This window comes from Crocodylus porosus, unplaced genomic scaffold (genome assembly GCF_001723895.1).
Source record: "Crocodylus porosus isolate Cpor-Errol unplaced genomic scaffold, CroPor_comp1, whole genome shotgun sequence".
Lineage (NCBI taxonomy): Eukaryota > Metazoa > Chordata > Crocodylia > Crocodylidae > Crocodylus > Crocodylus porosus.
The window spans coordinates 45791381-45802592 of NW_017728909.1; the positions used below are offsets into that span (position 1 = coordinate 45791381).

An 11212-nucleotide genomic window follows, 5' to 3' on the forward strand; every position below is an offset into this window, starting at 1 on the left:
ATGACTCCAAGATCCTTTTCCGCCTCCGTGCTGACAAGAGGGGAGTTCCCCAATCTGCAGGTATGGTGCCAGTTGTTCCTCTCCAGGTGCATCACCTTGCACTTGCACTCCTGCGTGAGTCCCTGATTGCACACGGCAACAGTGCTCAGAGCCAACCCTACATGGCCGTGTAGCACTCCCGAGTCCCTGGCCATGTGCATCAACAGTGTTCAGGGCCAGTTCAACCCAGCTCCATAGCACACAGCTCCCATGCTCCTGCAGTATGTGGGGCCAGCCCAGCCCACAATACACGGCTCCCTGCACTCCCAGCTCCCCTTTCCCCAGTGGGAGTCCCTGGTCCCGACCAGGTGGGGCCATACCTGAATCCCCTGAATCTTGCAGGCAGGGAGCCTGGGAACAGTCCCGGGGGGGGGCGGGCATGGGGCAGCAGGTATAAGCTCTGCCAGGCAGAGGCTCCTTGTCCCCAGTGTCCCAGGCTCAGGGCTGGGCCAGGTCAAACCAGGCTGGGAGCAGAGGTTGTTTAGTAACCAGAACTGCACCTCCTGCACAGAGGTGCTGGCTTGCAGAGGGGCAGTGAAGGCCAGAGATTACAGAGGGGCTCTGCAGGCCAGACAGAATTGCCTGGCAAGCCTGATCTGGCCCATGGGCTGTATTTTGACCACTCTGGCCTAATGGCAATAGTAAATAAAATTATTCAACAGACTATAACCAATAAACAGGTCTGATTGTTTAAACCAGCAGTTCCCAAACTGTGATATGTGTACCACTAGTGGTACACAGACTTGAGTGATACGTGGAAGGCTGGGGGGAGGGGCACACACGCACACAGCAGCAACTTGCTGCAGGTGGCCAGGAATGCAGCCTAGCCATGTGTGAAGCAGCACCCAGCACGTAAGTGGGTTGGAAAGAAAGGGGTGTGGGGGGAAGAAAATGGGGGAGGCAGATCAAGGCCCCCACGGTGATGGAGAAAGTGGGACAGGGACTGGGGTGAATGGGGCCCCAGGGTGGGTAGTGGAATGGCTGGAGCCCTAGACAGCTGGTTCAGAGGCAGGGGTGGCTCCTGCCACTGCGCACACCCCTGGGAAAGCATGGGGGGCATGTGCCCCACCCCCAGATTTGTGCATGGGGCAAAGACAGGCTGCCCACTCGCAATGTGCCTTTTTCTGTATTCTGGCTGTGCCTCATCCCCTGCCCGCCCAGCAGTGGAAGGCACATGGAATTATGCGCAGCGCCTGAGGCAACCGCAGCATGGCGCAGAGCCCAGCACACAACAAGCAGCCCACTTACATCCTGAGCAAAAATCTGGGGGGCACATGCATGCACCCCAGGGAAGACATGGGGGGGCAGCAGCAAGAGCCCCCCTGCACTGCTGGAAAGGCCCAGACCGCCCTGAGCCCAAGTGGTGGAAGAGGTCTATATGTACGAAAAATTTGCTGGTGGTACTTATGGCTGTATCATTTTAATTGGTGGTACACAAGGTGTCAGAGTTTGGGAACCCACTGGTTTGAACAAATAATAACACCTAATATTTTCACTTACTTTGTTGGAAAACATCAAAATACACAAACTACTTGAATAATACAGAAACAGAAAAATCAGATACAACATCCTTGCCTCTCAAACCAATTAGACACAAAGTGGTAACATTATATTGAAATTCCCAAACACTTTTTCTAAAACTCAATTCATTTCACGTACAAACAAGCTTCTTTTGACAGTAATGCCACCTCCGAACAGCGTATTACCTCACACTGTTCACTACATCTGATGAAGTGAATTTCAGCCCCCAAAAGCTTGTGCTCTACACATATATAATCTTATTTAGCCTGTAACAGTGCATACCTGCCCTGCCTTCTCACTGACTTCAGACTAACACAGCTAAGCACACAGCTAAGCTCTCTCTAATTTTCACCTGTCTTTGGTACAGTAAAAACCAAGGCCTGCTTTCAGTCTTATTTTTTTAGTCACTTTCACTCTCAGAATCCTGCAAATGCAGGGTAAATACAGGCATTACACATTTAGTGTTTAATGTAATCACAGTTATGTTGATCTAAACACCCACTCATTCAGGCATTGGGGGGGGCTAATTGGCCACAAAATTGCATTTGGTGCACTAATTTAATCTAGTTACTAGCAAACACATGGGAACTAGCCCTAAGGCTGTGCTATTCCCAACCCAGATAACACCCTAGACCTGGCAGCCCCTTTCCCATCCTGAGTTACTTACCCACACCACTCCTGGCAGTGACAAAAGGCTACACGTGCCACTCCTGGTCTAGGTTCAGGTGTCTTAAAATAAGTCACCTAAATCTAGACTGGATGCTGTGAATGCTTGATCACACCTACAGACAAGTATTGCCACTCAAAACAACAAAACTACTCACCTGCCAAAAGCTAAGATCAAATATACTACTATTCACCCAAGTACTGTAGTGTACTAGCTGAGTTCCAAATACAGAAGTTGTTTAAACAACTACCTTCAAGGAACTATTTAAAAGCAAGTTGAAACTTTTGTTACTGGTCTTGTTTTCTCTAAAAATGTTGTTATGAAATCCAAAGTCCTGTAACTGGAACAGAGATCCAGTTACCAAACCAGGGCCTAAATTTCAGGATAAGCTTACATTCAATTTTATTTTAAGTTACTTTGAATTGAATATTTCTATCAATAATACATTTGAGTCCTAAGATTTACACGCTTATCCTACCTTGTATGGCTCTGTACGTTACACTAGAAACAGATGAAGTATCATTATAAGAAAAAAAAAAAAAAAAGATTCTAAACCAAGCTCTTACAAGCTCTTTAGAAAACGTTTGACGTATTTATTACGGTGACACAGAAAACTAAAAGCAGAAACCAAAATTGTGCAGAAATGGCAAACTAGGCTAACAGAAATGGAGACACTTTCAGTCTATCAACTCAATTTAAAATAAAAACAATAATAAAAGGCCCACAGGAATGCTGGTTTGCTTAAGTTAACAGCTTCACTTCCTTTTTTGCACCCACTGGGAATTTCACAGTTTGTTGAAAAGGAACTACAAAGAAACAAAACTGAAATTTTTCCATTTCCATCACCAGTTAAGCCAAGATTCAAATCATACATCACAGTTTCCAGCACACCCCAACACTCACATATCTTCTTTTATGCCAAATTCTCATTTATGCTACAAATCCACAGCAATCAAATCTAAAATGATTCCATCCTTTACAGCAGAACTCTGCCCCATAATCCAAGATTTTTAAGAGACAAATTTTTAGTCCTAACAGTGTAAAGCAGTGGCCGTCAACCTTTTTTGTAGCAGGACCCACTTGTAAACATCGATGGTCAGTCCCAAGCCAGTGTCCCCCACCCCAGAGTGTGTGGGGCATCGGGAGGGAGGCATAGGGGGGCCCCAAGCTGCCCTATGCAGGCTGGAATTCTGCTAGCCTGCAAGAGAAAAGCCAGTTGCCCAAGTTTTTCTCCTTTAAAGGAGAACCCATTGTTTGAGTTCGTCAATCCATTTTTAAGGTTTGTTCATGACCCTTTCTTATTACCGTGAGACCCATTTTTGGGTCATGAGTCATGACCCATGGGTTGAGAACTGCTGGTATAAAAAACCGTAAAGACAAACAAAGGCAGCAGCAATTGCCTGCTCAGTAGAATGAACTGATCAGCTCATGTAAGTAGCATTATTTTTCAAACCACACGATAGCTATGATGAAACTTAAATGAACTTGCATTATTCATTGTTTTGGCAAAAACAGCCAGACTAAGGCTCGCTTTTGAGGAGGAATATACCAGCACTGTTTGATACTATGCACGGTGGAGTGGTAGAGTAGTTAAGGAAAGCACCTCATCATTGTTCCAGAGGCAGCAGTTTAATCCCTGCTCCAGACACATGCGAAATGCCACCCTCCACTGACCTAGCTCTTACAGGTCATTCTGGCTGGGGAATCAAAGGTAGCCAGACATGATGCTAACTGCATCATACCTCTGTGTGTAGATGATTACAGAACCTGACAAGTCTTAACAAGTTAGCCTGACCAGATAGATCTTCACCTTCATGATACAATTTTGATTGCATCAGCAGAACTCCTCATGCAGCACTCTTTATTGGACTCCAGAAGGCCAGTTACTTCAAAAAGGAGGGAGTTTAACAGGCACAAGCACAGAGGACATTGTTTCCTACACACAAGAGCCCCAACGTATGTGGTTCTCAAACCCAAGTATCACCCAGGCCCCTTCAGACTTCAGATGTCTTGAGAGAAGTCTACTGGCTGCCAAGAAACCTCTAACTTCTCTCCAACTCACCCATGAGTTGCCAGTGCAGCAATCCGCAGGGGTGGGAAGGCTACAAAACACCCTGTGAGCACACACATGGCCCTGCCTGGAGCAGGACTCCTCTACTGAGAGTGTGACTCAGCTCACGGTGACATAAGCGCCACAAGGAGCTCATTGCTGCACTTAGCAGCCTACCTCCCCTGTGCCAGGTCCAACTCGGGAATGGCTGTGTAAGGCAAAAGGATCCCACGCCAAGGACCCAACACGCAACCCACATGCGGGCCCAGCCCCCAGGCCTCTGAGCACCAACCGGCCTGCCGCACCCAGGGCACTCTGTAGGCAGCTTAAGGCACAGACCTCGGACTCCGCCCACCACATGCCTCCCGGGCAGGCTAGTGTCTCACAGTCCAACGCCCCGCCCGGCCGTGCCCAGCAGCGGCTCGCAGGGGCCTCAGGGCCACCGGGCGCAGCAGCCCGGCGCCGAGGCACTCACCCGGGCCAGGGCGGGCAGAGAGGAGCCGCCGGCGGCCCTCGCGCAGGGCAGGATGGGCCTCGTTCCGGGCCCCTCTCTCCCCGGGAAGAACTCGCCGGAAGCAAACAGAAGCAAACCAGCTGAGCCCTGCCCTCTGACCCGGATGCGGATAATCCGGCAGGAAGTCGCCGCTTCAGCCCACAACGCTTCCCTCCTCCCCACCCTCGTTTCCGTCACTAACATGTTTGTTCGTATGCGCATGCACACACGCAGCTGCCCGGATGGAGCCTGCGGCGGGTTCGGCGCGTGCGCAGCTGCACTTGTGTCGTCACTCGGGCACGTCTGCGCAGATAGGTTGGGGGTCTGGGCTGTGGCGCGGGCTCTTCCGCTCGCGGCTGCTGAGTTCCGTTGCCCTGCAGCGCCTTGTGCAGCACAGCTGGCGGGAGCACTTCCGCCCGTGCCGGGGGTCCCCGCGCCCGGCCCGTGCAGCCTGCGGGCCGGGAGGCAGAGGGAGCCTCGCAGCCTGCGGGGGGGGCGGAGGTGGAGCCGTTGTTCAGAGTGAAACGGAACTGGCAGCCGCCCTCGTCCTGCTTGGGACTCACTGACACGGAGAAGCGCGACGTCTGTAAAGTGCCGGGCTGCTGTAGGCAGGAGCAGCGGAAACCGCCTTGTGGCGGGGATCTGCACGCAGCAAAGGAGTGGGGCAGCACGAGCACTAAATATTAAATCATCGAGGCCTCTGCCAGACATTCGGGCATGACAGGATCTGGTGTGCAAGCCACATGGTCCTTTGTCCTGCCATGCCACTGCAAGGTGGGAGGTGTGATTGTAGGATCCAGCCTCAGAGGATCCTGTCATGGCTTATGGCCAGTGCAGGAGGAGGAGCCCAGGACTGCAATCCTGGGCTCTCCCTGCACTGAGAAGTAGCAAGCTAGTGTGGCCTGGAGCCCCCTCAGCTGATTCATAGATAGCTAGGGGCTGGAAGTGACCTTGCAAGACCATCGGGTCCAGTTCCCCATGCACTAGGCAGGAACGACAACTGGGGCTCAGGTGGCCCTAGTGAGATGGCCGTCCGGTCTCCTCTTGAAGATTTCCAGAGGGGGCTTATTCCACAGTCTGGACACAATTGGTGATGTGTAGGGGGTGCATGCGGGTACATGTGTGCCCCCTGAGCATGGTGCACCCCCTGTGAAACGCTGACACTGCTGGCGGCACCTATGGGTGGTCGCCACTTGCCAGCCTGCTCTTGCCACCAACATTGCGAGGAGCATCTGTGGATTTCACAGGAAATGAAGCTTGGTATCCTGCTACTGGATTTGACTGATTAATCTCATCCACATGGCTTTCTTCCCTCTGACTAAAGTTGTACAAACCTCAGCCAAAAGGCCACCATAGTAATGCATAACTTAATTGCCAAAAAGGAGCCCTATCTCATTTTGTTCTGGGAAAGTAGCACCCAACATCAAATCACACCATCATAAAACTGTTTTAGCAAACTTCTTATTCTAGTCCCTTATGAGCTGCTGGGCCCTTCTTGCTGCAGTTGCCCAGAGCCCATGCCTGGGCTGCCGTACAGCTCCTCTGCACTACCACCACTGCCCCACTGCACAGACTGGAGATGGAGGTGATAGTGGCAGAGAAGAGCTGCAGGGTAGCCTGGGCATAGGTTCCAGGTGGATACAGCAAGAAGGGCCCAGCAGGGGTGAGGAAAGGGGCCACTTTTCCCTCATGCTGAACAGCAGTTTCTATCCGACTGCCACTGCTGCTCAGTGCAGGCAGGTAGTCTGAAGTGGATGCAGGCTAGGTTGGGACTGTGCACATGGGTCTTGGCTGATCTGCTCCAACTGGGGCAAGTCTGGGGCGGGCTGGGGTCAGGGTTGGGTCTGTGAGCTGTTGGTGGTGGCAGAGAGGAGCCATAAGGCATGTGGACGCCAGGCTGTTGCAGGACAGGATGGGGGGGGGTGCTGACTAGATCAGGGGGGTATGCATACATTCTTGTGTGTGTGTGCATGTGTGTGGGTCCTATGTACACCGTACCTACACATTCCCCCACATACAATCACCACCCCACAAACACTGCACCAACTCACCCTCTACCACATACGCCTTCCCACATGGCCCCACAAACCCTACCCCCACACACCTAGCCACAGGGCAGTCCCCCACACACACACATCCAGTTCAACTACACCCCATACAATATACAAGAGTAAGACTTCGTTCTGAGCTATTACGTGATCACCTCTACAGTATGCAAACATGCATAATGACAAAAATATTTTTTGAAATAAAATGTTATAATAGATGTTTATTTTTAGTATGTGATTTGGGGGTTTTCTGGTTCAAAGATGGCAAACCCCTCTTCCCAAAAAGAGTACTTCTGGGGGCAAGGGGAGGGTCTTCCTGCGGCAAAGGTTGAGAGTTTTTTTGCTTGCATAAATAACCTTGGTATTTCAGTCTTTACCAAAATCCAGAAACAGGAGATACTTAATCCAAATAAATTATGATACAGCAATTATGATACAGCATGTAATGATATGATTACATGTTGTCTATACCCCATGACCAGTTCACAGGGGAGGTGATGTTCACTGAATGATCAGGCCCTAACCAGGGGACAGGGTCGAGGGGCAGGGCTACTCTTGCGACCCTCAACAGCTAACCAAAAATTGTTAAACTGTCCTCCAGCTGAAATAATTGCCCATCCCTTTCCTAGGGTCTGTCTTCTCAGGTCTAACACCTGAGAGTACATGGAGTACATCTGTGTGTGTGTAAATTGTGCAGCCTATTTTGTTAAGTACAATGTTGAGCTTTAATTTAGAGTGACAACTTCTGGACCATATAGGAGAACAGTATTCTTATGGGACGTGTACCATTGCAAGTGCGGTGGTTCTGAGAGCTTTAAAGTTGACATCCTATGTTGTGCTGGCTAAAGATCATAAGGCAGCTACCAGCGCAGAGACTTTACTGCTGACCTTCTGAATGTCATGTTTACAGGTGAGGGAATGTTTTAATGTGACTGACTCCTAGGTAGGTTGGGATATGCTCATGGGGAAGGATGTGATTGGTTACTCTAATGTTCAGCATGTTCTTGGCTTGATGATTGTCCAGGTGAAAGAGTGATGATAATGATTTGGTGATGCTCAGCTTTAAGTTCCACTTGTGGAGATAATCAACAATGAATTCCATGTACACACTCAGGGTCTTCTCCAATTCTGTCATATCTATTCTTTGGGCTACTATAGCAACATTATAGCATGTATAGCGTGCATAAATCACTTGGATTAGTGGTTTTCAATCTGTGGTCCATGGACTCCTGGGGGTTCATAGACTATGTGTATAGGGTCCACAAAAAAATGACTGGAGTCAATCAAAAGTATGCGAGGGGTGTTCCTGAGGGGCAGTGGCACAGCAGGAGCTGGTGCACTGCTGCTCTCAGGAATGCCCTGGGGCTGTGCAGGGGCCAGCAGCAACCCCTCAGACCCAGACCCACCTGTTCCAGCTGCCACAGCACCTCCTTGGGCCAAGCCAGCCACCTCAGGGCTAAGCCAGGCCCTGCACAGTCCCATTACCACAGGTGGGAGGAGGAAGGATGCAGCTCACCCAGTGAAGGCCACCTTACCAGGGCTGAACACACCTTCCTCCAGGTGAAACTGGGGAGGACCAGCCCAGTAGTATGGAGTAGGCATGGAGCAGAGGAGCCTTCCAGGTATGGGCCACAGTGGCACAAGCACAGCAAGAAGTGTAAAAAGCCCATCACCCTCCCCAGGCCTGCCACTGTGAGGGTCCAGGCAGACCCACTACAGAACTGGGAGTCTTACTGCTGCAATAGGAAGGCTCTTCGTGACCTTTGTGGGGGGACTAGGCACTTCCGTCCTTGTGGTGGGATCTAGGCATGGGAGAGGTCCATGGCTGCAACTCTGTCCACAGCAAGCTCCTGCCTGTGTGGGCAAGGGTAAGCCATAGCTCTGCAGCTAGGCAGCCCCCTCTAGTGTCTCAGCCGCCCCCTGTGTATGGCTCCCTGCCAGTGGTCTTGGGCCTGTGCAGCACTGGGCATGCTGTGAACACATAAGGGGCCAGGGCTGGAGGCATTCCTGCTGGCATCACTAAGTGATAGGCAGTATAAAGATAATCGTTTCATAACCATTTATGCAGGGCATAGATGATGTGTAGAGGGGACACGGGGGGGGGGGGGGGGGGGCCCCCCCCCCCCCCCCCCCCCCCCCGGGCGGGGCTGTCCCCGCCACTGACATCTACAGATACTTGCCAGCTCCAGCCCTGCTACTGACACCAATGGCAGCTCCAGCCCCGCCACCAACACCACTGGCAGCATCTGTGGATGCTTACCAGCTCCAGCCCCAATGCCTGTGTCTCCAGGAGCTCATTAGCTCCATCCCCAATGCCAATGCCTCCAGCAGCTTCTGTGGGTGCCCCCCGCCAGACTCAGGAGGCGCCAGTCGCCCGTGATGCAGGGAGTCTTGAGGTATCAATGGGATAAAAAGATCAATGGGAAGGATGTTCCCTTCCTATTTAGAACAAGATAGTTAAGGTGTAATTAGTGATCAAGATGTGAAAGTAAGGTATCCTTTAAGATTGTCAGACTTCCTGTCTTCAACATAATAGGACAATGTTACAGAGGTAACTACAATATTTTCTCCTATACAGTACTCCCCTTAAATAAGATACACACCTTATTTTTGAAAGGCAGAATGAAGATAAAAAGAGTCTTCTTTGAAAGTCCTGGTAAGTAACACTAAGTAGCAGCAGCCTAGTGCGTTCACTGTGCTGCTTCCCATCAAGCACTTGGGAGTGTTCCTTTCACATACACATGCCCCTGCAGGGGCTTATGCTGCAAAAACAGTTGTTACTGTATTTCCTCACTTATACTGAGCAACCCACTGTCTAGCAACTGATTTTTGGGGAAAGGCTGGATAATACATATGACAAAAAAAATGGTAGCCAGTGGGGATGTTTATATTTCTATTCACTGAAAAGTTATATCTGGACAGACTTAACACACTTGAAATTTGAAAGTGCTGTACCCCTGTGTAATAAGCAGGCGTCCTGGGGCCGGTAGTCATTGGCCCACCCACTTGTCTCAGAGCTAACAGTCCACCTACCTCACCTACCACACCTCTGATTATATTAATTAGATGATGATAACAAGGCAGGAGGCTACCCATTTATTTGCCCTGATATTAAGGCTCCAAACCTCCCCTTATACCATGTCCTATGCCTCGCAAATGGCATCCATGGCCTAACACCTGGCCTATAAGCTTGTTCCCTCACACTGGAGCTTGCAATCTCTGTGCCCTCACACTGGGCTCTCAGTCAATGGGGGCTGCCAGCCCCTCCTTTTTCCTTGGGCTCCCTGCCCGGCTCAGGACCCCCGTACTCCTCTCACGCCCCCACACTGGGGCCTCATCCCTTGCCCAGCACTAGGCCTCAGTCCCCTTAATCCCCTTGCCCGAGGAGCTTCACACTTAGCTCCCTCATAGGCTTAGGGCCCTAACTTCCTGGAGCCTCACACCTGCCTCCTTCATACACCTCAGGACTCGCAGTGAGCCTGGGTGCTGTCTCAGGTCACTTCACCTGACATGGGCCCTACCTCAGGACTCACTATAAGCCTGGGTCCTTGCTTTGTTTTCCGGATATGCTCCCACAGCCTTTCCCATCCACAGGGTCACCTGCAAGGCAGCAGGGATGAGGCTTTCTGGCCCCCCATACTCGCCCTTCATTGGGGAGGCACAAGTCTGGCATTTCCTGGAAATTGCCCCACCACTGGCAGTCCCACCACACAATCCAGCCCCAACAAGGTATAGTTTTAGGTCATGCCCTAAGACCAGGAGCCTCCACCTTCCCCATAGCTCCTTCCTTGTACCTCCAAGGGTGATGCTTTCCCTCCAGCTGCTCACAGCAAACTGCTGGCTACTCTGCTCAGAGTCCTGTTCTTATAATAAACAGCTAGGCCCTGTTCCCAATCAGGTAATTCTTCCTTACTGGGAGTGCAGCCACCTGCAAGCTGCCTGGCTGTTTGCTCACGCCTCTTTGAATAACAGAGCACACTTTGTGCTTTGTTACACCCTGTAAATGGACAAAAACTTCTGGCAAAAGTGGGGTGGAGGCCATCACAGCCCAAAGACAGTATGAGATTCACCTTCCACAAGATTGATGCAAAAATTGCGGTTCGTTTCTTTTGGAGGCTCGCAAATAATAATAATTCTCAGGCACACGCTATTAGCAGGACAAAAGGTGTATTTGCAAATAGGGTCAGAGCAGAGATAGAAAATCTCAGATTGCTCCGCCGCCGAGGAAACCCGCAGCAGGCTCTATATACTCTCTCTCCTGGGCACGTGTGCAGAAACAGGAACTCTTACAGCTCATTTCCGGTTCATACAAACATATATGTGATTACGTCACTTCATCCGTCGCATGTGTATTATAATTAACTACTTAAGTATGCAGGGCGGATAGGCATATA

At 50.7% G+C, this 11212-nt stretch overlaps 1 protein-coding gene across 4 annotated transcripts in view; it reads right to left on the reverse strand.

Annotated features, from left to right (window-relative positions):
* PAPD4 (poly(A) RNA polymerase D4, non-canonical) overlaps positions 1-4987 on the reverse strand; it is an 88789-nt gene extending 83802 nt beyond the window's left edge. For 3 of the 4 annotated variants that reach the window (XM_019532193.1, XM_019532194.1, XM_019532191.1), the window contains exon 1: positions 4753-4891. The gene's annotated coding sequence lies outside the window, so the exon portion shown is untranslated. Of the gene's footprint in view, positions 1-4752; positions 4892-4953 lie in introns of those variants that run through there. The other variant, XM_019532192.1, reaches the window with a different exon arrangement.
* Between the last annotated feature and the right edge of the window lie 6225 nt (positions 4988-11212).